Genomic DNA, 24,125 nt, shown 5'->3' on the forward strand with positions numbered 1-24,125 from the left:
AGCTATGGCAAGAATTACGAGCACTTGCCTGAAGTTTTCCTGTCCAATGAGGTGAATTGCTTTGTAGGCACATGGTGAGGAGTGCCCAAAATAACACAGGACCTGCCACTGACAAATGCTGCTTCTTCAGTGGTGACAGGTTGACTTAGCTTCATACAATCATTTTCGCAAAATTTCAGGATAACCCTCCTTGTCCTGCTGGATAAGTGCCTCGGATCACCAGGACTGTTGAATTTCAGCTTCTTTAACTCCCTTTGGATATTATCTCTTAATAGGAGACAGCCAGGGCTGGACACAGGAACATATATCTAGGTAATTATGGAAAATAAACACCAGTGATCTCTCACTGCAACTTCTTGACATAGACCGGGATGTAATGTAATATACATACTGAAAAGCATGCTAACAAACTAGTCCCGTGCACTTGGTAACTAATCACAGAAAAGTACTGTAAGTTTTCTTAGAATTTCATTTTATAAATGCAGCTTTTTCCTGTGCTGTTAATTAACATGGTTAGTAGTGGTAGCTAACACTGAGTAATTTTGCTACTGATAAGTAATGTTATTTCATGTGATTATGGAAATGGACCTTGACTTTTTATTTTTAATAAAGACTTACTTTATACTAGACTGTGTAAAATGACCCTGATGATTATATTTAGACCAATGTGATTTGCACTGTAGATTAGAGTACACAACAGCTGCACTGGTCGTATAGGAAAGGGCAGAGCTCCTGGGGACTCTGTGCCTTTCCATCTCTAGCAAACCGTTGATTAACAGCAGCAGATGTTAGGTCTAGGTAATGCAACCCTCATTAAAATAGCAGCACTCCCATCATCGCTTAACGGCATGCAGGATAATGATTCAAATTCACTTTTGCCTAATGTAATTCATGACTGTTCTTGGTTTTACATGTAAAAAGTGTATCACTTAGAAAAACACAACCATGTGTTACAAAAGGAAAGCTCTCTATTTGAATATTTAAAAATGCCACAAGGATTATTTTAAACCAACATTACTTTTTTGGACAGGCCTTCTTTTACATAGGTGTTTCATAGTAAGATTGTTGTTGCAAAGGTGTGCAGTAATCCATGGTGTCAACCAAATACAAATCAGTTTAAAGCGAGTTCTACCTTGCAGTCAAATTTGAGAACCCCCCACCATATGTTTGTTAGGTGTTCCCTTTCACACAGCTTACCCAAAAATAATTAAAAAATAGATGTCTTACCTTTATAGTTGTTCCTTTGGAGCTGTGTTTTATAATGGACCCTATAGGCAGCTTGTATTTTTCAGAAGAATTTGCACATTTAAGGAAATTTCAGGCACAGTGGCTTAATATACAATGCAGTACCCAAAGCCTTGATATCTTGACCCCTTTTGTAGGACAGCATACATATCTAGTTTACAACTGATAATGAAGTTCTGCCAGTACAGTAGAGAGGATGGATTATGGTAAACAAAATAAACTCCCCAGCCCCCTCAAAAACATTGCTTAGATGCAGAGAGTTAAGCAGGATTTTCCATCTTTGAAGTTATTGGAAAAGAGCTTTGTAAAGCATTTTAAATATTTTTAAAGTTATTATATGTAATTGGGTCAATTGACAAATGTAAAGTAAGTTTTATCCAAATTTTGCGGTAATACACTTTAAGCTTTAGGATAGACACATTGCTGAAAGTTCTAAAATCCACTTCGTATTTGTAAGCTTTCCTAGTATTGGTTTAAAGACTAATGGGTCTACCAGTGTCTGACCAAATTAGCTCCAGTGTGTGTCTGTGTGTGTGTCTGTGTGACTGAGGTAGGTACAGGAGCTTGTAGGCCTCTTTGGGAGCAGGGGCTGATGGAGCTGGTCTATGTACGCAATGTGGAATTTTTGAACTAAAACACATAAGGAGAAAGTGGGCTTTGAGCCAATAACCTATATTACTACTGCTTTATCATTTGTATTTATTAATGTTGTCATAGCTTGAAAAGAGTAAATTGCAATTGAAAATTAACATGTGGTCAAACAAACTTGGAGGTCAGTGATAGACAAGACACTTTTAGAGGAATTCAAAACGGCCCCAATGAAAGTTTTCTGGAGGTAGGACCCTAAGGCCGGGTTCACATACAGTATCTCACAAAAGTGAGTACACCCCTCACAGCCTTTAATTTCTAAACCACTGGCAACAAATGTAAGTACACCCCTAAGTTAAAATATCCAAATTGGGCCCAAAGTGTCAATATTTTGTGTGGCCACCATTATTTTACAGTACTGCCTTATCCCTCTTGGGCATGGAGTTTACCAAAGCTTCATAGGTTGCCACTGGAGTCCTCTTCCACTCCTCCATGACGACATCTCGGAGCTGGTGTATGTTAGAGACCTTGTTCTCCTCCACCTTCCGTTTGAGGATGCCCCACATATGAATTGGGTTTAGGTGTGGAGACATGCTTGGCCAGTCCATCACCCTTATCCTCAGCTTCTTTAGCAGGGCAGTGGTCATCTTGGAGATGTGTTTGGGGTCATTATTATCATGTTGTAATACTGCCGTGCGGCCCAGTCTCCGAAGGGAGGGGATCATGCTCTGCAGTACATGTTGGCATTCATGGTTCCCTCAATGAACTGTAGCTCCCCAGTGCTGGCAGCATTCATGCAGCCCCAGACCAAAACACTCCCACCACCATGCTTGACTGTAGGCAACACACACCTGTCTTTGTACTCCTCACCTGCCGCCAAACAATGCTTAACACCATCTGAACCAAATAAGTTTATCTTGGTCTCAACAGACCACTGGACATGGTTCCAGAAATCCATGTCCTTAGTCTGCTTGTCTTCAGCAAAATGTTTGCGCGCTTTCTTATGCATCATATTTAGAAGAGGCTTCCTTCTGGGACGGCAGCCATGCAGACCAATTTGATGCAGTATGCTGCGTATGGCCTGAGCACTGACAGGCTGATCCCCCACCCCTTCGACCTCTGCAGCAATGCTGGCAGCACTCACACGTTTATTTCCAAAAGACAACCTCTGGATATAACGCTGAACACGTGCACTCAACAGGTTTGGTTGACCATGGCGAGGCCTGTTCTGAGTGGAACCTGTCCCATTAATCCGCTGTATGGTGTTGGCCACCGTGCTGCAGCTCAATTTCAGGGTCTTGGCAATATTTTTACTGCCTAGGCCATCTTTATGTAGAGCAACAATTTTTTTTTTTCAGATCCTCAGAGAGTTCTTTGCCATGAGGTGCCATGTTGAACTTCCAGTGACCAGGATGAGAGAGTTGGAGTGATAACACCAAATTTCACACACCTGCTCCCCGTTCACACCTGAGACCTTGTAACACTAATGATTCACATGACACCGGGGAGGGGAAATGGCTAATTGTGCCCAATTTGGACATTTCCACTTAGGGGTGTACTCACTTTTGTTGCCAGCGGTTTAGACATTAATGGCTGTGTATTGAGTTATTTTGAGGGGACAGCAAATTTACATTGTTATACAAGCTGTACACTCACTACTTTACATTGTAGCAAAGTGTCATTTCTTCAGTGTTGTCACATGAAAAGGTATAATAAAATATTTACAAAAATGTGAAGGGTGTACTCACTTTTGTAAGATACTGTATGTGCGGCCGAGGGTTTGTGCCTGGGGTCTGGTGCATGTCTGATTCAGGTCCAAATTTTTGCCTGAATTTGCACCTGAGCCGGACTCTCCGTTTAGAGTACTGGCAGTAATTAAGACCAACTCTGATCTGGCATACGGAGGTACACCAGGGTGAGCTGTGTCTGTGCTAGGAGGCTATTATGTATGTAGCTTCAGCACAGTGCTGTACCCCCTGCCTCATTTAGCTGGTGGCCAGGAGCTAAATGTAAACAAAAGTACTGGGGATACAGCTGATGTCAATGCCCATATATGGGGATCTGGGAGACCAGTTTCTCATCAGGTCCACTTCACTTTGGAGTGACATTTGAGATTTGACATTTTGAGCATTGGGTGAATTTGAAAGCCACTATTGGACTGAATAGCGGCTATGGATCCCCCCACTCCTATACGCTGTCACTCAAAAGTAGAGCAGACCTAATGCGAAACTGCTCGCTCAATTGCCCATCAGGCTCAGTCCACCCCTAGTATTAAATTCCTTGGCCAAGTGCCTGTCAGTGTGACGAGTGCAGTGGCTGGGAAGGGAGGGTAGGGGAAAGTGCACTGAGGAAGGTGTGTCCATTGTGGAAGGGACAAGAATTGGGCACAAGCACTGAAACTAAGGTGCTACACCCCAGCAGAATTCTAAAGGGTGTCAAAGACATCTTTTATGAATTCCCCCATATATATCTTTCTATAATATTTGGAGGGGTACATATGTAACCTTAACAGGTGACAGGTATATCAGAAATACAGAACACACAAGGTTAACATGAGTTTTTTTTAAAACTATTAGCTTACTGAAAATACTATTTGATTTGTTGATTGATTTTGTGCTTTACAATCAATTAGATCTGGTATGGTCCAGGGTACATCCATTCCGCTGTTCTGTCATATAGCATATATAGCACTGTCTAAGCTGAGTCATATAGCACTGTCTAAGCTGAGTCAAAGTGAATAGTGAATGCTTAGTTGGGATGCACAGTGATAGAAATATGCACACAGTTTATTCCTGTCTATACCAGCCTTTCTCTTTTAATCTTTTTCCTCCATAGGAATCCTTGAAATAATTTCCAGATTTCAGTGAGCCCTTTTAAAACAAATTCATTGGAGGTTTGTAAGAAAAATGCCCTTTACATTGGGGGCCAATGGGAAAAATGTCTTCTACAGTGGAGGTCAGAATTCCTCCCTTATAGGCAGCTAAAAAGGTTATTGGTGTCATGCAGCTGACTATTCCAAGTGGCATTGACTCTGGAACTTTGCATGCAAAATCAAATATGAGGTCAAGGGGGAACAGCTCAAATACCCTCTAGCAACCTCTAGTACTGAGGTTGGGCCCCTTTCTGCCTTCAGAACTGCCCTAATTTTTTTGGCATAGATTCAACAAGGTGTTGGAAACAAGAGATGTTGGTCCATATTGACATGATAACATCACAGTTGCTGCAGATTTTTTTCGGCTGCACATCCTTGTTATTTGAGTTATTGTTGCCTTTTTATCATCTCAAACCAGTCTGCCCATTCTCCTCTGACATCAACAAGGCATTTTCGTCCACACAGCTGCCACTCACTGGATATTTTCCCTTTTTCAGACCATTCTCTGTAAACCCTAGAGATGGCTATGCATGAAAATCCCAGTAGACCAGCCCGCCTGACACCACCAACCATGCCAGGTTCAAAGTCACCTAAATCCCCTTTCTTCCCCATTATGATGCTTGGTTTGAACTTCAAAAAAACATCTAGATGCACAAATGCATTGGGTTTCTGCTATTTGATTGGCTGATTAGTAATTTGTGTTACCAAGCAATTGAACAGGTGTACCTAATAAAGTGGCCAGTGAGTGTATATTTTTTAAATTAAAATAATAAGCATGGTATACCTAAGCCCTTCTCTTCTGGGGTCCCCCACCTGGCCTGTCCACTCCTCCTCTTCTATGTCTGCCACTTCTATGTCTGACATGCAGGCTCCCTCCCGAGCTGGGCTATGAGACACACAGCATGGCTCAGCCCCATCCACCATCTTCTGCTCACAGGTTTTGATTGACTGCAGCAAAAGCCAGTGGCTCTCGCTGCTATCTCTGAGCATGTGAGAAAGAATGAGAGAGAGCAGCGCTGCAGCTCTCGAGCACACTGCTGAATCAAGATCAGGCTCAGGAAAGCATTTAGGGAGTGTTAGGGCGGATCACAAAAGGTTTTTTCCCTAATGCAGAGAATGCATTAAGGTAAAAAAAAAAAACACCCTTCATGCTTTTAGAACCACTTTAAGGTGGTCATACATGTATTGGCATAACCATTCAACTGATCATTTGAGTCGACTAAAATAATCAAACTGAAAAAGAAATCAATTGATTTTGTGAGCTTTTAAACCCTTTTGATGCTAACAAGTCAATTGACTACTATTCAGAATGATCTAATGCCTCTTTGTTTAATACTCCTGGCCCATTGGCCCCTTCCTTGGGTGTTTTGAAGGACCTGGTACTTAAGGATTTGGAATCACTTAATATTAAGCAAGAAATAAATGATCTGAGATTTAAACAGGGTTTAGAGTCCCTCAAACAGAGAAATTATATTATAGTACGTCCTGCGGACAAGGGCGTCAGAATTGTCATTTTGGATAAGTCTGCCTACCTGACTGAGATGAAGAAAATATTGTCTGATCAAGAAACTTATGTTTTTCTACCATCCAATCCTACCAATAAGTATAAAAATTAACTTGTCAAACTTATCAACCAAGGTTTTCAAGATCCTATCTTGATTAAAAAAGAGGGAACTTATTTAGTTCCTGAAGCTCCACGGGTCCCAGTAATCTATTACCTCCCTAAGGTTCATAAGGATCCAGGTAATCTACCTGGGAGGCCCATAATCAGTGGTTTGGATTCTGTGACCTCAAGGATTGGCAGATACATTGATGGGTATCTGAAGCCCTTGGTGGCGCAAACTCCTTCATATCTTCCAGATTCCACACACGATCTTAATTTGCTTGGGGGTGTGCAGTGGAAAGAGGTCTACACCCTGTAAACAACATACGTGTCTTCTTTGTATACCATGATTTCCCATAGGCACGGCTATGAAGCGGTGGACACTTTTGTGGGACGTGACCCTAGTTTGGTGCCAGCACAGCGCACTTTCATCTTGCACTTGCTGTCATTCGCCATGGAACATAACTACTTTTGGTTTGGTGTCTCCTTCTATTTGCAAAATAGAGGAGTCGCCATGGGCGTGAAGTTTGCGCCAAGCATGGCAAATCTTTTTATGGCCAAATGGGAGGAGGACATTGTCTATAGTGGTCGAAGACCAGAGCTCCTTCTCTGGAGGAGGTAATTAGACAACACCCTCCTCCTTTGGGATGGAGATGTGCAGTCTCTGAATGATTATTTTGGCCAATTAATATACAGTACAATTCTTTTGGTATAGTATTGCAGCATGAGGCCAGCAAGGAAAAGATCCATTTCTTGGATCTGAACGTAGAGGTCAGGGATAGTGTTCTAGTCACCATGACTTTTTTCAAGGAGACCAACCGTAACAGCTTTACAGGCCAGGAAAGCCATCATCATCCTTCCTGGCTTAGGTTGCTTCCCGAAAAGCCAGTTCCTTAAAATGCGTCGGAACTGCTCTGTCCTTGATGATTATCATCAACAGGCATCTATGTTGAGACTCAGATTATTGACAGGGGTTATAACCCAGAAGAACTTGATCATATTATCTCAGATGTAGGCAATCTTGATAGGAACAAATTGTTGCAAGATAAGCCTAAGATAGAGAGAGACTTGAATCAATTTGGTTTCTCCTTTATCACCACCTATTCCAACCAGTATAAGGATATCAAACACATCTTTCATAAACATTAAAAGGTTCTCAAGAATGACAAACTTCTGAGCCCTAAATTAGCTGATAAGCCTCAGGTATTTCGAGGTGTGCAACCTTTGAGGCTGTACATGGCCCCTAACATTATAGATAACCCTAAGGGAACTTCTTTTTTTCACGATTTAAAAGGTTTTTTTTTTTCCTGCAGGAGATGTGCTGTATGCCGGGTTAATTCCTTAACAGAGAGGAGGGTGTGTAATTCCCGGTCTATGGTTACATCCAGAGTCTATGACATCAGATCATTTGTTACATGCTCATCCACTAATGTGGTATATCTTCTACAGTGCCCATGCGGCCTACAGTATGTGGGCTGTACAATCACAACCATGCAAATTAGAGTTAATGAGCATCTAGGTAACATTCGACGTGGGTTTCCTGGACACAGTGTGTCTAAGCATTATGCATGTTACTACAGAAAAAACCCAAAGGGTACCTTTATTTTAGGTATTGCCAAATTTTCTCCACATTGAAGATGGAGTCATGTCTGGCAGGAGATTTCCAAAATGGAGACTGGCTGGATCTATGACATTAAGACTTAGTTGCCATTAGGTATGACTATAGAATGGGATGTGAATTGCTTTTTGAATAATGGGTGATTTTTTAGTAACTATTCTTTATTTTATATAGGGATTTGAATAATTTCATTCTTGTTCTGAATTTTTGTAATCCTTAATGGATTTTTATCATGTTAGAGGTTGACTATTTGTTTTTAGGAAGTTTTTTTTAGATTTTTTTGTATATTTTGATATTTGTTATATTCCACATCTCTGCATGATGGCGCATTCTTCCATGTGTGACATTGAGCCTAGGAATTATTTCTTATTTAAGGGTCTGAATATAATTTACCTCAATTATGAGGAGTTGCAATCTGAATCGAGGTAGGTTTTGCTTTTAACATATTATTCTAGCTTTGATTTGGTTGGTTTTAGTTAATCTCCCTATTAGCATGACTTTAGCGGGTCACATGACCATTGAAAGTTTCTCTTCCGTATTTTGGAATGCATTGTGAAGCGCAAGCTGGAGATGTGGAACTTCTGGCCAGTCATTTCCGGCCCGTATTGTATTTATAGCGTGCTTGCGTACGGCCGCCATGCCTCTGAAGACGTCAGAGTATGGTGAAACGCATTTGACGGGACAGGACCACAAAATGTAAGCACACCACATGCCGCAGCCATCTTTAACAATACTTTGACATGCCTGTTTGATTTTTATTGTTTGCTATTTTCTATGCATACAGCACTGTGAGTGTGAGCTTCCTGCCTCAGGATTGCGGGATACACCGTTCTTAAGGAGCTACAGTGAAGGATAATTAGCCAGTTCCTGGTACAAGTTGCTGATCAATTTTGCCCTGTTTTCTACACATGTGGTTATTGACCTCTCTATAATTTGAGGGTCAACTGAATCTGGTAAGCCCTCTCCCTCACAGGGCTGGTAAGCCCCCCTCCCTCACAGTGGTGACCAGTGCCTTCATATTCCTTCTCACAGCTGTTGGTGTGGAGACTTCTTTAATCTTCAGCTGATGTACTTTATGTGAAGTGTTTTTGCACTTTCTTGAACACTTATTTGGTGCTGCACCCTCTGGGTATTGTAATTGACTACTACCCTTCCAAGCAGATTGTAATCATTAGTTGGGGAGAACTTGAGGAGGTGGACAGACACAAACTCTTCCATGGTTCCATAGTTATCTGCTTGGGTATCTGCTTCAATGCAGAACATCTGTAGATGGGACAGAAGAAACCTAATGCTCAACTACTACAGCTGTACTATCTTGTTGGGGTTCAGAGTCTGCCTCCAACTTGAACTGCAGGTGTCAAAGTCAATAGCATTTTGTTTGAGGATACATCCCATTTTTATTGATGTTTATTGTTCCTTCATCCATTTGGTCACATGGAAAGTTATCCCCTTTCAGTGTGCATGCTCATGCTTCTTGCTGTGGCTCCCACGTTAGACCCTAATATGCTAAATCCCTTCCATTCTGTTGTTACTACAACTCGGTGTCCTTTGTCCATAGTTGTTTGGGTTTCCCACACCATGGAACCTTTGTTTTCATGTGTTTAAAGTAACTTGTTAAACTTTTTATACTCTATTACTTTTTATCTAAGTTTATTGTTATACAAAATTATTTCACTTCTCCTTACCTGTCTTCTGAGGTACACCTCAATCTACAAGGTTAACAACACTCCGTCCCTGCTATTCCCTTCTCAATTGAGGAACTGACTATACTGAGTCATCAAGTAACTCTGGATTCTTCTCCAGTACTAACTATTATGTTGACCCTGGTGCCCCTTTTCAATCTGGTTTAATCTCTGGGGAACATTTTACACACCATTCTTCAGGTCAATCAGTTCTTACATTTTCACACTTCGTGCAAGATGGAGATACTGTCCTATGCAATCCTCATAAGAAGTCCACACTATCTGGACTTTTGATCTTCCTACAGTATTTATCCTTTTCTATTTAGTATCTCTCCTTGATTTAGAGAGTCTGGATTTTGGGCTAGTATTAGTCTTTCCGGCCCTAATAGTCACAGTTGCTATTGTTGGACTTGCCTGGTTGCAGATGTTACCCTCTTAGGGACTCCCTTCTCAGAAGTATCCAGGAGTTTTATTCCTTATATGACTTCTTGTGTCACAAGGGAATTCTGTCTTGGCTGTTCTTTTGAGACAGTAGAATATCTAACAGTAAAATTCTATGAAAGTTTAAATTAGTGTTCAATATTGCGGTCAATGTTCCCTGGATGATAATGCTAATGCTGCACTGAAGGAGCTTCATTATAACATCTGCACACTATTCCACTCAAGGAGCAAATACTCTTGATAGGGCATATACAAAAAGAGAAAGGGCATACATAGCTATTCTTCTTCCCCACCTCAACATTTCCAAAAAATTTCCATAATCTCGGTCCCTGTCTACTGCCCCTTGCTGAGAGTCAGTAAACCAACAACAAAGACTATTACGGCCTAGTGATGCTGCCCTATGTTTCAGAAATGTGGAACTGGAGGAATATGCATCATCTGTTATGGCCAATGTTAGCAAATGTGTGGAGGATGTTACTACAACTATGACAATTGTTATTTACCCCAAGCAGAAACCCTGGTTGAATGCAGAGGTTTGCTCTGTGCTAAAAACGCCCGTGATTCCACATTCAAGTCTAGTGACGCATATGAACTCAGAAGAGCAATGGCAAGCCTCATTGCGAGTATAAGGAGAGACATGGCTAACTATTCTCTCACAATTAAGGGTCACTTCCCAACCAATGGACCATGGAGCATGCTTCAGAACACTAAGAGCATTACAGATTACAGTAGCAGAGATGCTAAATGTCAGAGGTATCCATCTCTTCTGGATGCTCTGAACACTTTGTATGCTCGTTTTTAGAATTCCAACACCTCCCCTCACTCCAGGCTCATCCCTTCTCCTGGAGAGCTGCTCCTCAGGGTGACTCTAGGTTAACTCCCGAAAGACTAATATTTCAGGCTTCGTCTTTCAGAGGTGTTGATAGATATTTTTAATAACACCATTTTTCAGGCAACTGTCCCTACTTCCCTTAAGTGTAACTAAAGGCAAACATTTTTTTTTCATTGTGGATAGTGAGGGTTATAACCTCTGTCATTTTTTTTTTTTTTTTTTTGCCATATGAGTCCCTTTGGATTGATTTCCCTTCAATTCCTGTCCCATTACCAAAACAGGAAGTGAGGGAATCCCTTCAAAGTGAGAGAAATTTGTTGTGTCACCAGTGTCCCTTTTAGAAGATTTCCCCTCTATTAGAATACTGATGTCAACCCAAAATTTTGGATTTTCCTTTACTTTCACTTTAAGTGAGAATGGTAAACAGAACAAATAGAGAGGGTGAATCTCGTTACCTGGGACACAGACAGCAAAAAAGAAAAAAAACGGACAGATTGTCTAATCCCTGTGTTTTTTAAACTTTTTTCAGTCAAGACACTCTTTAGAATGGTGCACAAACCCAGGCACACCAGGAGGCGCAACCCGAGCACATGCACTTATTTTAATGAGCTGCTCGATGCGTGTGAAATACACAAAAGGGTGCCAGCATGATTTGTAAAATTGTGCAGCACTAATACACATGGTATTACAGCACCATGTTTTAGCAGGCAAAGCATATGCGCATTTGCTAGATGCGTGGGGGTGTCATTAAGAATTAATGGCACCCACACACGTCTGCAAAAGGCATCACATTTTTTGTGCAGTATAGGAAAACACGCAATTTCACACCTGATACCACAGTGCACCTGGTGTGAACAACCCCAAAAATGTACTCTGTGAGGCAGAGTTTAGTGGTCTGTAAGTTGTAAACCCCCCTCCCCCCAAATCTTCAAGCACAAATCCCCCTAATTTCCCCAACCTAGGACAACCCCTCAAATCCCCCCTCTTAGCACAACCCCACCCAAATCACCCTTACAGCACAATTCCCCCTAATCCCCCCTAGCAAAACCCTCAGAACCTCAGATCCCCCACCTAGCACAGCCCCCCCCCAGCCCAAATCTCCCCTTTTCCTAGCACAAATTCTATCCTTACAGTAGTGACTGCAGCAGAGAGGGAGAGAGAGCCAGGAGGAGGTGTGGATTGGGCTCTCTACACTTCCTCTCCCCTTTCTGTACATTTGGATGTGAGCAGGCCTGTTAACTCAAGTGTACTGAGGGGGCAGAGAGTTCAGCCCGCTCCTCCCCTCCCCCCACTTCTCTCTGTACACTTGCCGGCAAGTCCTCAGCAACCTATGATGTCATTGGTTGGTAGAACACGGTTGGGGGCCAGCTCAGCTTTCTGTTTTGCCAGCAAGAGTACAGAGAGGAGCAGAGAGGAGCAGAGAGCACGAGGAGGTGCGGGCACAACTCTCTACCTCTGTACACAGGAATTAGCAGTGCTCTCTCTGTCCTGTAGCACAGGGGCTAACAGAGGATCGCTCAGATCGGGCTGTTGTCGCGGCACCCCTGAGAACTCTTCACGGCACTCCAGGGTGCCACAGCACCCTGGTTGAGAAACACTAGTCTAATCCATCTCCAAAAATGCCTTTAGTTATACGTTACATTTAAATACTTTAATAAATGAGTCCAATAGTCTTTTATCCAGAGTTAGTAACTGAAAGAAACATTGTTTCCATGTCTGGTTTGTTTTTCTTCTCACTTACTTTTACATCACATGTTATACTTTGTGAATGGTCATAATTAACCACCAGAAATAGTTTTTTACTCGTTTTTGGATACAAACAAGAATGAAAGACGTCTACAGTTTATAAAATAATGAACCCCCCCCCCCCCCCACCACACCTATATTATTCAATTTCCCTTATAAAAATTTGACTTCTGATCTAATAATTTGACTTCTCCTGTTTCCACAGCATATTGTGTTCAGTGCTTTAGAGAACAGCACTGAAGTTATAGTTGCAGCACCATTCTCTGCAGTATTGTACTATGAGCCTAGGCTGATGTAGTGGTGCATATCCATGAAAACCTAAGCTCACAAAAAGTAAGTGCAGCGCACTGACCATTATACAACCCAGAAGAGTTGCGCTGGACCACGGGGTAATGAGTCTACAATGGAAAGTGGCAGCGTGTAGGTAAGTATTGTAGCAAAAGCTGACCTACTTGTGTATGCACAGTAAAATCTTTTTGTTGGGTGTCTTGTGTTTTTGTTTGATGGTATCTGTTGCCATTATTAAGCTAGGTTATATGTAGAATATTAAATAGACAGAGATACAAATTAGCCTCAGCCAATTCCTATATGTCTAAATGTTGAGAAGTTTTAAGTTAGAGTGGTTAGTTTCCTAATAACATTGCATGTATGACGTGAAAATACAGTAGCTGCCATTGCTGACTTGTGTTTGTTGGTACCAGCTCTAGGACCATCATCTTCAACCTTGCTTTACTGACAACATGTACATTTCAGGTTTCCTATCAATTAATTGGCTGGATAACTCATAACATATTGTACAATGGATGACCATCACCTTACACATGAGTACCTATGTTACTTACACATTTTTAATAAAACAATATTAAGACAGCTGTTCTTGTTGAAAAACCAGTTTAATGGGAAATCCAGTAATCTATTTAGGCCGGCACGGAGGCACAATGACAGGTACTTTGATACAAATGACATGGTGGTATGCCTGATAGTTGTTGTTTTTATATATTTTTTTTGTATATCTGGAGTGATGTGTTTGATATCTAGACAACTGATAGTCTACAATGAAATATAATTAATCATTAAAGTGTTGCTTACAACAGTTACACATTGTAATAATAGTTGTAAAAAGACACCAAGTTGGCCAAGTTCACCTTTGCGTCAGCCTTGGTTCTAGTGCTAAGGAAAGCAAAACAAATGTAGGATAGTATTTTGATAAAATGGCAATTATTTGAGTAATGTAGCCAGGTCTTTATAGTTTTCCTTTTAAATTGCATTTTAACAAATACATACTAGTGTGCATTGTATTTGGACTTTTACAGTGTGCACAGCATTTGTTTCTTTTCTTTCTTGTTTTCATCAAATATAATATGGAACCATGTTTCAATATGAATGAGATTTCTGGAAAAGTATTGACTTTACTTAGAACTTGATAATATGATGGAATGGCATCTACATGTTTAAAAGCCAATCGTCTGGACTTAGACTGAGCTCTACAAAGGGACTTGGAAAGAATTGTCCTTGTTGAATGCTTAACAACTGATGCATTCGTCTGACTTTTCCAACAAATGTTTAGACCGACCCACTGAACAAATGACTCTCTTAAAAGCCTTACGTGATCTTGTAATTTGGGATGCACTGTGCAGGTCATCTTAAAATTGTTTACATGGAAAGTGTTATGCTTAGAAATGATATCTAGTGTGTGTGTGTGTATGTATATATATATATATATATATATATATATATATATATATATATATATATATATTTCAAACTAATTTGAATCTTGGATCGAAATGCTGTAGATTCTAAATAAAATGTTTGGGCAAAGTTAAATAATATTTGCAGCTGCATTATTTGCACATTAGCCCGGGTTTCACTTAAAATGACCATGTCATGAATTTTAAAATGCCATGCAAAATGAGTAAACATTCTCTATCTCACTGTGTCTCTGTTTGTCACTCAATTGAATAGGAATCAGCCACTGAGATTGTCTATGGCATTGGAATTTCTTCTGTTGCAGAATGAGGAAAGTTTACTCATTTCATGTCTAATTAATCTCTGGAGTTCATTTACCAACTGTTCCCACTTATGTCTTGAAGGTGCCCTAAATGCAGTGACAGATGAACAGCAAATGCCAAGTCATTTCTTGGCTACATGTGAACAAAGTCATGTCTATGAACTGGCACCTTATAGTTAATGGGAAGTAAGGGCTGATAAACTCACGTTCTTTTGTCATTTGTATTAGCAACTTTGTAGCTGTAAATGTAAAGTGTATATCGTGTACCAATTTTTTTTTGTGTGTTTTGGAGCTTCTTTGAGCTTTTGATGCTCATTCGCGCTTTTTCACACGTTTTTACGCACTTAGGGCTCATGCACACTGCAGCTCAAAAAAACTGCTCTTACAGGCTTTTGAGTTTTTGTAAACTCTCTTTTTTTCTGCCTGGAAACTCCCCTCAATGTTCGCTAATGTGTCAATGTACACACTATGGCTTTTTCAGGGGTTTACAGGCATATTCTCTTACAGGCAGAAAGAAAACCCCCACCAAACTCTGAGAAACGCTTTCAAGCTGAAAAGACGCCTAAGTGCCCAAAAGCTTGCAAAAAATTGCGAATGAGCATGAAAAAGCTCAAAGAAGCTCAAAGACTCACAAAAAAAAAAATCGGTAAAATGAACTGAGGATAGGGTTTGTGAAAAAAAACGCTTATGCTCAAAAAAGCTCTTAGAAGCTCAAAGAATCTCAATAAAAATGTGCAAGAGAGCCCAAAAAAGTACAAGCTTTTTCAAGCTGAAATAAAAGCTCAAATGCCTGTAAAAGCAGCTTTTTTTTTGAGCTGCAGTGGGCACGAGCCCTTAGGCGTCTTTTCTGCTCGAAAGCTCCTTTTTAAAAATGCAAGTTTGGAAGGGGTTTTTTTTCTGCCTGTAAGTGCATATGCCTGTAAACTCCTAAAAAAAAACACATAGTGTGCATGGACACATTAGCGAACACGGAGGGGAGTTTCCCCGGCAGAAAAACCGAGAGCTCAAAAAAGCCCAAAAGCCTGTAGGGGCAGCTTTTTTGAGCTGCAGTGTGCATGAGCCCTTAGAGTGCCTCCACTCTGGATGAAGGCGCACAGGGGAACCTGTGGATGGCTGCATTGTAAATCTAGGGGACTAGAATGTTAGATGTACTAGCAGATTTAGACACACTAACAAACTGAATCCAAACTCTAGCTCACACTGTAGTTACAGCAACCGTTTTTTCCCTTTGTAATAAATGTTTTACATGAATAAATAAAAGCTATATTTGTAGGAGAGCTTGTTCTGTTGAAAAACAACATACTTATTGGCTGGAACACCAGGTGAAAATTAAAAGAAAGAAAGCCTAAAAAAGAAAAAATTCAGACATCACATCTAAGAATTAGTAAGGTGCATTATATGTTTGCTTTTGGTTTAATACTACTAAAAAAAAAAATTGTCAAATCAAAGTCTGTAGATAATAATTAAAAGTGGTTGCAATTGGTAAAGAACAAAGCAAACACTCGCCCAGCGCTCAATCTTAATAATTGACACAATAAAAGGTAGTAAATATTATATAAAATTATATAAAGCAGCTGCTGTAATCATACAAGAATTATTCACAAAGTGTAATTCGCCTCCAGTGGCCAAATGGCACACAGGTCAATCACACTCAGCAGCGCTGGCATGTCTGTAGACACATAAATTTTAACCTCCCCGGTGGGGTCTGTGAAACTAGGCGATTGCACTAAATAAACAAAATTCCATACAAAATTTATGTTAATCCCATAACAAGATGCACACTGAATATAGTCTTTCAATGATATCTTATAGGTGAAAATGTCATATTAAGTGTGGTATTGAAAGTTCATATTTTCCAGTATTTAAAATAATATGATGGATCAAAACTTCCGCCACCACACCACTTGTGCACCCCCCTTAGGTAGTGGGCACTCACCAGATGTTAATGGGAAACAGCACCTTGTTGTACATCAACGCTTCTCTCCTCTCCACTGTCACTTCTCTATACCAATCCACGTCTGTGTCCCATAAGCCAGATGCCTGTCGCTTGGATTAGTTAGTGACCTCCTTTCTTCTCTCAAGGATTTCCCACAAGTGTATAGAGAACCAATTAGGAGAAAGAAAAGCAGGGGGGCCAATAGTGTGATATTGTTTTGACACTTTATTGCAGTGCTTTAAGTGGCCCAAAAGAGGTGCCGGTACTCTATTATAGCCTATAAAATGTTTTGCCCTCCCCACCCCACCCCACATCAGGGTCCCCACAGAGCACCGCCCCTGGCCTGGGCTGGGACTCCGGAGCAGGGGGACTCACTGGTGGTGACTGGTTTGGCTCTGGAGTGGGAAATATTCTTGGGGGGGGCAATTGAGGCCGCAGATGTCCAAAATGAGCGTAAGGCGCATGGAGAGGTGGCGGTATGCTCAAGAGCCATATTTGGAAGTGGCGGTACTGAGTACCAGTGCATACCGGCCCACTTAAAGCAATGCTTCATTGTAAAAAACACTCCACACAAATGTCCCGCACCCCCTTCAATAATCTGCTTACATTCCGAATAAAATCAGCAGGCACAACTGTAAATCAAAGGTTCCGAGCGCTAAGCCTCTCTTACCATATCCTGCTCTGCTCCGCTCCCCTGCTTTTCTTTCTCCTAACTGGTGCTCTATACTGAATTTACTGTTACACTGGTTCTATAGCTGCCGGTTATCTTGTCCCAGTGCCGTTTAGTGTGCTTTGTGCTATGTCTTTTATGTGAAACAGCATTTTAAGGGCCAGTTGAACCCACAAATTATGTGTGTTGGTGCGATGCAGGGTCATTCATTCTAAACACATCCTCAATCTACCTGGTGCAGGATATGTGTTGTGCTGCCAAAAAATAGTGCATCACAAATTTTTGTCATCATACTGCAACCAGGGACGTCGACAGGGGGGACCACCGGTCCTCTTGTAGGGGGCTTGAGCACTCAGGGGGGCCCACACAGGGAGGGGGATTAGTGATGAACGACATTTACAGTAATCTTCCTTCAGCAGCTGAAAGCTGATCTCCCCCCCGTCTCCCTGCTGCCAGCTTTTATCTGCTGAGAAAGAGAAAGTTGTCCCTCACTAATTCCCCTCCCGGTGTGGGCCCCCCTCCTAGCCCTGACTTTAATGTTAGCTCTGCTATGTGAGTTTGTTATCTCTGTAACTTTGTTTCTCTGCCTGCAAATTCTTCCTGCCCAACCTGCATATTTTTTTTCATCTCTCTCCCCCTTTGCTCTGTTTTCCTGACACAGGCACAGCTGCATTCCCATGGGGTGAAGAATTTACTGTTACACCGGTTCCATAGCTGCCGGTTATCTTGTCCCAGTGCAGTTTAGTGTGCTTTATGTAGCTGGGCTTCCCACTCCTCTCCCCCAGACTGTTTCCTGACCTATGAAACTTTGCTTCTTCTCCCCTTCACTGTCAGTTTCCTGTGCATCCATGTATTAACTCCTTCTATTTAACCATTTACTAACTGATTTACCAGTAGTAAACTCAATTATTTATCCTATCCCTCCAGGTAAGCCTATAATAGGACTTGTATATTAAAAAAGAATAGCGCGCAAATGCAAAAGAAATAACTACCAAATCTGAAGACAATCCATAAATAAAAATGGGGGTTTGGTCCCACCATATGGCCATATCGTGCTCAAGCCCACTACTGCGTCAAAGTACCCCATTATCAGTGGGTCCTACACTATCCATGAAAAAGAGATGAATCCAGCCTAACCCTTGGAGATAATACTCCTTGCTGGGAAGGATGTGCAAATGCACTACAGGGGACTCCTCCTATATCCACTTGATGGTGGACACTGATTGAGTACAGGTGTGTGTGGGGGGGTGGGGAGGGTTGCTCAACCTCGATAGTCTGGTCAGACCGAATACATAATAAACAGGCAAAACATTTGGGGGAGCATACCCATGTATTTCTAAAGCTGCTGCAGCTATGAACCAAAAGACATGTATATTAAAAAAGAATAGCGCGCAAATGCAAAAGAAATAACTACCAAATCTGAAGACAATCCATAAATAAAAATGGGGGTTTGGTCCCACCATATGGCCATATCGTGCTCAAGCCCACTACTGCGTCAAAGTACCCCATTATCAGTGGGTCCTACACTATCCATGAAAAAGAGATGAATCCAGCCTAACCCTTGGAGATAATACTCCTTGCTGGGAAGGATGTGCAAATGCACTACAGGGGACTCCTCCTATATCCACTTGATGGTGGACACTGATTGAGTACAGGTGTGTGTGGGGGGGTGGGGAGGGTTGCTCAACCTTGATAGTCTGGTCAGACCGAATACATAATAAACAGGCAAAAAATTTGGGGGAGCATACCCATGTATTTCTAAAGCTGCTGCAGCTATGAACCAAAAGACATGTATATTAAAAAAGAATAGCGCGCAAATGCAAAAGAAATAACTACCAAATCTGAAGACAATCCATAAATAAAAATGGGGGTTTGGTCCCACCATATGGCCATATAATAGGACTTACCTGTAGGTACAGTGAATATTTCCTAAATGTAGCAGCCGGTGATAACACCAGCACATGTGCACTGGGTTCTCAATGGATGACACACCATCCATTGAGAGAGCTGTGCTAGGACCATGACACCTACGTGCATGTGTGTGAGTTACATCATCAAAGTATGGCCAAACTAATGAAGCCCAAGAATCCAGAGAGAAGACCAGATGAAGATGCAATCCCTCTTAGAAGTGACAGCACACCGGTGGAGAGATCTGTTTTTTAGGTTAGAAAAATGTAATTAGGGGTCATTCCCACAGGTAGTCTGGCTGTGTGACGGAGGGGTTTGGGCTGGAGCCACCTGTCATTCTATTGGGATGCAGCACCTGTATTAACATAGCTGCAGCCTCTAATTTGACAAGTGTGCAGGTGATTGGCTGCCAAATGCACGCTGTCTGTGTTCGGGCTGTACACCTGCATCCCCACCCCTGTCAAATTAGGACCTGCAGCTGTGTTCGTACCGCTCCAGGTGGCTCAAGCCACATAAATGAACCACTGGATTACACTGTACAGACCACAGCACAGCATGTGCATGAGCCAGGTGTGTCAGGTAGTCTGTACGGGGCCCCGCAATTTCTATCAGCAGCCCTGACTGCAACACACTTTAGTGGGTTATTATGCTTTACGCGGGGCTGCAACACAAATTTTTAGGCAGATGAGCTGGGGTGCCAGTCTAAAGGAATGATACTGCAAAGCTCCAATGCAATGTGTGTGTGTTACTACTGCAACCGCATGGTATAGATAAGCCTGAAATCAAGAAGGTTTGCTATCTTAAAGGGAACATCTAGAAAATGAAAAATTGTATACTCACTCTTCCGTAATCTTTCTTTCCTGCCTGGTGCATCTTCATGGCAACATACAATGGGTTGTGGCTCCACCCCTGAAACCTGATAGGAGTGGTTAACAAAAAATCAAAGACAGACCCAGCTCCCAGCATTCTCTATAACTTTCACCATTTGGGTGGGAATCAGTATGCTGTCATGAGGATGCAACAGGAAAGGAATATGGGAGGGCCCAAGAAAACATTTGTAATGATCAGTAGCATAAGTATGTGCCGGTACAACATACTTTAGGAAATTCTACTGTTGTGAGATGAGCCAGGTTCTCCTAATAAAGCGTAATGAAGGCTTTGCGGGAGGACCATGTTGCTGACTTTGCCAAATAGCCTCAGGAGAAACTCGGTACTGTGCTGTTCACAGATTTGCCACTGATCATCAATATATTAAGGGCCCATTAGACCCCAGTAAGTGCATACAAGGCTGAAACTTTAAATGTATTTGAACCTAAGACTTTGTTCAGCCCCAGTTGTAAGAACTGCAGAACTTTGGTTGGTTCTGGTGACAAGGGACTCCAGGCTTTTTGCTCCATGAGATCTGCAAATTTTACCCATATTCTCTGACAAGTCTTATTTGTGGAGACCTTTCTGGCTTGAAACAATGCAGCCACTACCTGCACTGAGCACCTTTGACTTGGTAGCCTCTGCCTCTCAACTTCCATGCCATCAAATGTAGTCTCTGGGGGCTGGATGGCAAAACTGGCCTTGAGAGAACAGATCCGGTGTGACTAGCAGAGGCAGTGGTGACTCAATGCTCAACTGCAGGAGAGACAGACACCAGAGCTTGTTATGGCAAAATGGTATAATTAATTATCAATACTGGAATTTTTACTGCCAGTCTAAGACGTCTACCTATCCACTGCTGGGTTAGGTGCATTTCCTTAGGATTCTGCCACATTTCGTATTCCAAGAAGTTGTCACTAGATCCACCTGGGGAGATCCCCCCTTCAGAATTATCTTACTGAATGCCCCAGCTGAGAGACCACTCATTGTTTGATAGGAAGGTGTGGTTCAATGAGTCTGCTAACGAATTTTAAGTTGTTGGCATACAGACTGACCTCAGGTCTTTTTGATGAATGTGACTTATGAGCTCATTCGATTAACAGTCGCTCTTCCAACATCATGGTTCAACTCATTATTCCCCCTGCCTCGTATGTATGTAACTGCCATTTTGTTGTCTAGGCACAGTACAATTCTTGTTCCTCTTATAAAAGGTGTGAATGCCAGAAGGGCCTTGAACGGTGCTTTCAGTTCGAGTGCATTCTATGCCTTGTAAGATAAACATCATATAACCTTGAGCAGCCTGCTACTTGAAATCCCCCCCCCCCCCCCCCAATAATTCTGGCTGGCCTCTGACGTGATAATATTCCATTCAGAAACAATTGGTCAATTAGGAAGATCCAAGAATACTTAGGCACTGTTCTGCTGGAAGACACTTTACTCCCAAAGCACCTTTGATTTTCTCTATCAGAGGACAGATCTTCCCTCATAAAAGTTTTACTAAATTTTTCTGTGTATCCAAATATGCCTCATAATTCTTTGGATTGGGCAGAGGAAGCTCTTCTTCCTACCCCAACATTTTGTAGATTGTGTAGCAGAGCGTCCCAATGTTGGATAAGCATCTCACGGATGCCATCCAAAAGTGGTGTATTCTCATCCCCCTCACTATGGCAGAGAGTAGGACCTTTGTGGATGTTTTGGCAGGGACATCTTAATGAGCAAGTACCCCCACGGCACTGCCCAGGGGCCCCAGGTGTGCATGGGGCCCCATCAGGGCTGGAAAAATGTGTCCTAGCAGCGGAGCTTGAAAGTCAGGCTTATCGGGCACTGGCGAGCGGTGGCCGCCAGTGGCCCTGGGGTCACTGTGTCTGTGAACAATCAATGCTGAATGTTGTCTGCTCCACTTCCGGGCTCGTCACACAGCCCAGCCAGGACTCCGTGGCTGGGAGTAGGTCTGTGCACAGTGAACTGTGCTGTCTGTGCTAATCCTGTCACTCAATACCTCACTCACAAATCCTGAGAGTGAGATATTGAAAGACAGGATTTAGAGTGAAGAGTCGCAGGTGTGCTGAGTGAGAAGAGTCCTTGTAAAGTAGCCAATCCCTGATGTGCCTGTGCTAGCGCCCCCCCCCCCCCTGTTGTGCACAGAAACACACACACAGCAAGGCGCTAGCTGGTGTATGTGTGCAGCTGCAGTGGCAAAAAATGTTATTGGAGGAAGGACACTAGAAGCTGCAAAATTAGTGAGTCCACAGTCCAAACAGGCTGACCCACCCACACTGTGCCCTACTGCCCATTGTACTGTACCCTCCTGACCCACCCACACTGTGCCCTACTGCCCCTTGTACTGTGCCCTGCTGACCCACCCACACTGTACCCTACTGCCCCTTGTACTGTGCCCTCCTGACCTACTCACACTGTGCCCCACTGCCCCTTGTACTATGCCCTCCTTACCCACCCACACTGCGCTCTCCTATTCCATCCACACTGCGCTCTCCTATTCCATCCACACTGTGCCCTACTACTCCTTGTACTGTGCCCTCCTGACTCACCCACACTGTGCCCTCCTGACTTACCCACACTGTGCCCACCTGACTCACCCACGCTATGCCCTTCAGACACACACACTGTGCCCTCCTGACCCCGTATGAAGACCCACCCACACTTACCCTACTGACTCACCCACACTGTGCTCTCCTGAGTCACCAACACTGTGCCCTCCTAACCCACCCACACTGTGCCCTTCTGACCCCCTGCACTGTGCCATCCTGACACCCCTGTACTGCACCCCTACAGACCAAACCGTACTGTGTCCCCCTGACCCCTTGCATTGTGCCCTCCTGACCCACCCACACTGTGCCCTACTGACCCCCCCCTGCACTGTGCTACTGATCTGTGGTACTTTGTCCTACTGACCCCCCGTACTGCTCCTAGCTGACCCCCTGTACTGTGCCATGCTGACACCCCCATTTTGCTTTACTCAGAAGTACTAAAAAATATACAGTATGTTTAATTCTATTAACTATATTTATACTTTTGAGAGTAGGTGCATAAATTGAGAGAAGCTGGTAGGGGCCCTAAGGTACTACTTTTCCCAGGGACCCATAATTCTATTAAGACGGCCCTGTGTTCTTGGTGGGGGGGGGGGGGGGGGTAGACAGACTGAAAGAAAGGCAACGAGCATCCAATCTCCCAGGTTTATCAATAATAGAACTGATTGGGGATTTTTTGTCTCAAACTGCTGACTTTTTATGCTTGTTGATTTTTTTTTTCAATTTTAGTGATTGCCTGATATTTTTCTTTTTTTTTTTGCTATGAACAGGAGCAAACAATCCTTTTCTCTTCTGGGTGCATGGAACCTTCGCAATTGCTCACTTTTTAATTAATTCGGCTACAAACTGGACCAGAATTTTTGGCTTTTCCATCGAATACGGTAGTCTGGCTGTTTGAAAGTGATTGAAAGGTGTACATCCCATAAACCTCCACCAATGTCACATTGATGTAGCCATTATTGCGTACTGGTCCTGAATATTTTAATTTCAGGTGTGTGTGTTCAAAATTTCAATCTGGTTCTCACAGGTACCCCTGGATGAGCGCACCCTTAAGAGGAATTCTGCTGTTATTCCAAGACAGGTGGCTTAGATTTTTAAGGCTTCAACAATGAAGATTGAGTACTTCTCCAGTTCCCCTTGTAATCTTTTCCCAGTCTATAGGAATTTGCCTCCTCGTACCTATTTAGGAGTTACCACCTGTATGCTGGACCTTTCTGATTCTTCATAGATTGGAGCCGTTGTCTGGTATCTTGCACCAGTTTGATTTTGAGGAGGGGGGAATCCGCCAACCATGGCTTGAGTGATAGCGCCTTCCTTACCGTGACCACGGACAACATCGCTCGAAGAACATCTAATGACAACTCCGCCACAAAGTTTCCCACCAATTTCAGCTCTTACAAAGCTGTTACCACCTTGTCTTTCTCTACTTCCTCCAAAAGGATTCTTTAATGTTAGCTGTCCAACTTGATATTGCTTTGCCTACCACTGAAAATGTTATTGCTGGTCTGCAGGCACCTACAGATGCTACATAAGAGCACTTCAGATTTAGATCTTACT

General features: G+C 42.5%; 1 protein-coding gene across 4 annotated transcripts in view; it reads left to right on the forward strand.

The window, feature by feature from the left end:
* The window catches only part of MYPN (myopalladin), a 205,428-nt gene that overhangs the window by 73,042 nt on the left and 108,261 nt on the right, over positions 1-24,125 (forward strand). The window contains exon 1 of one of the 4 annotated variants that reach the window (XM_082267452.1): positions 107-312. The exons of the other annotated variants lie outside the window; for them this stretch is intronic. The gene's annotated coding sequence lies outside the window, so the exon portion shown is untranslated. Of the gene's footprint in view, positions 1-106; positions 313-24,125 lie in introns of those variants that run through there. 4 annotated transcript variants of the gene reach the window in all.

This window comes from Pelophylax lessonae (genome assembly GCF_965119305.1).
Source record: "Pelophylax lessonae genome assembly, chromosome: 9".
Classification (NCBI taxonomy): Eukaryota; Metazoa; Chordata; class Amphibia; order Anura; family Ranidae; genus Pelophylax; species Pelophylax lessonae.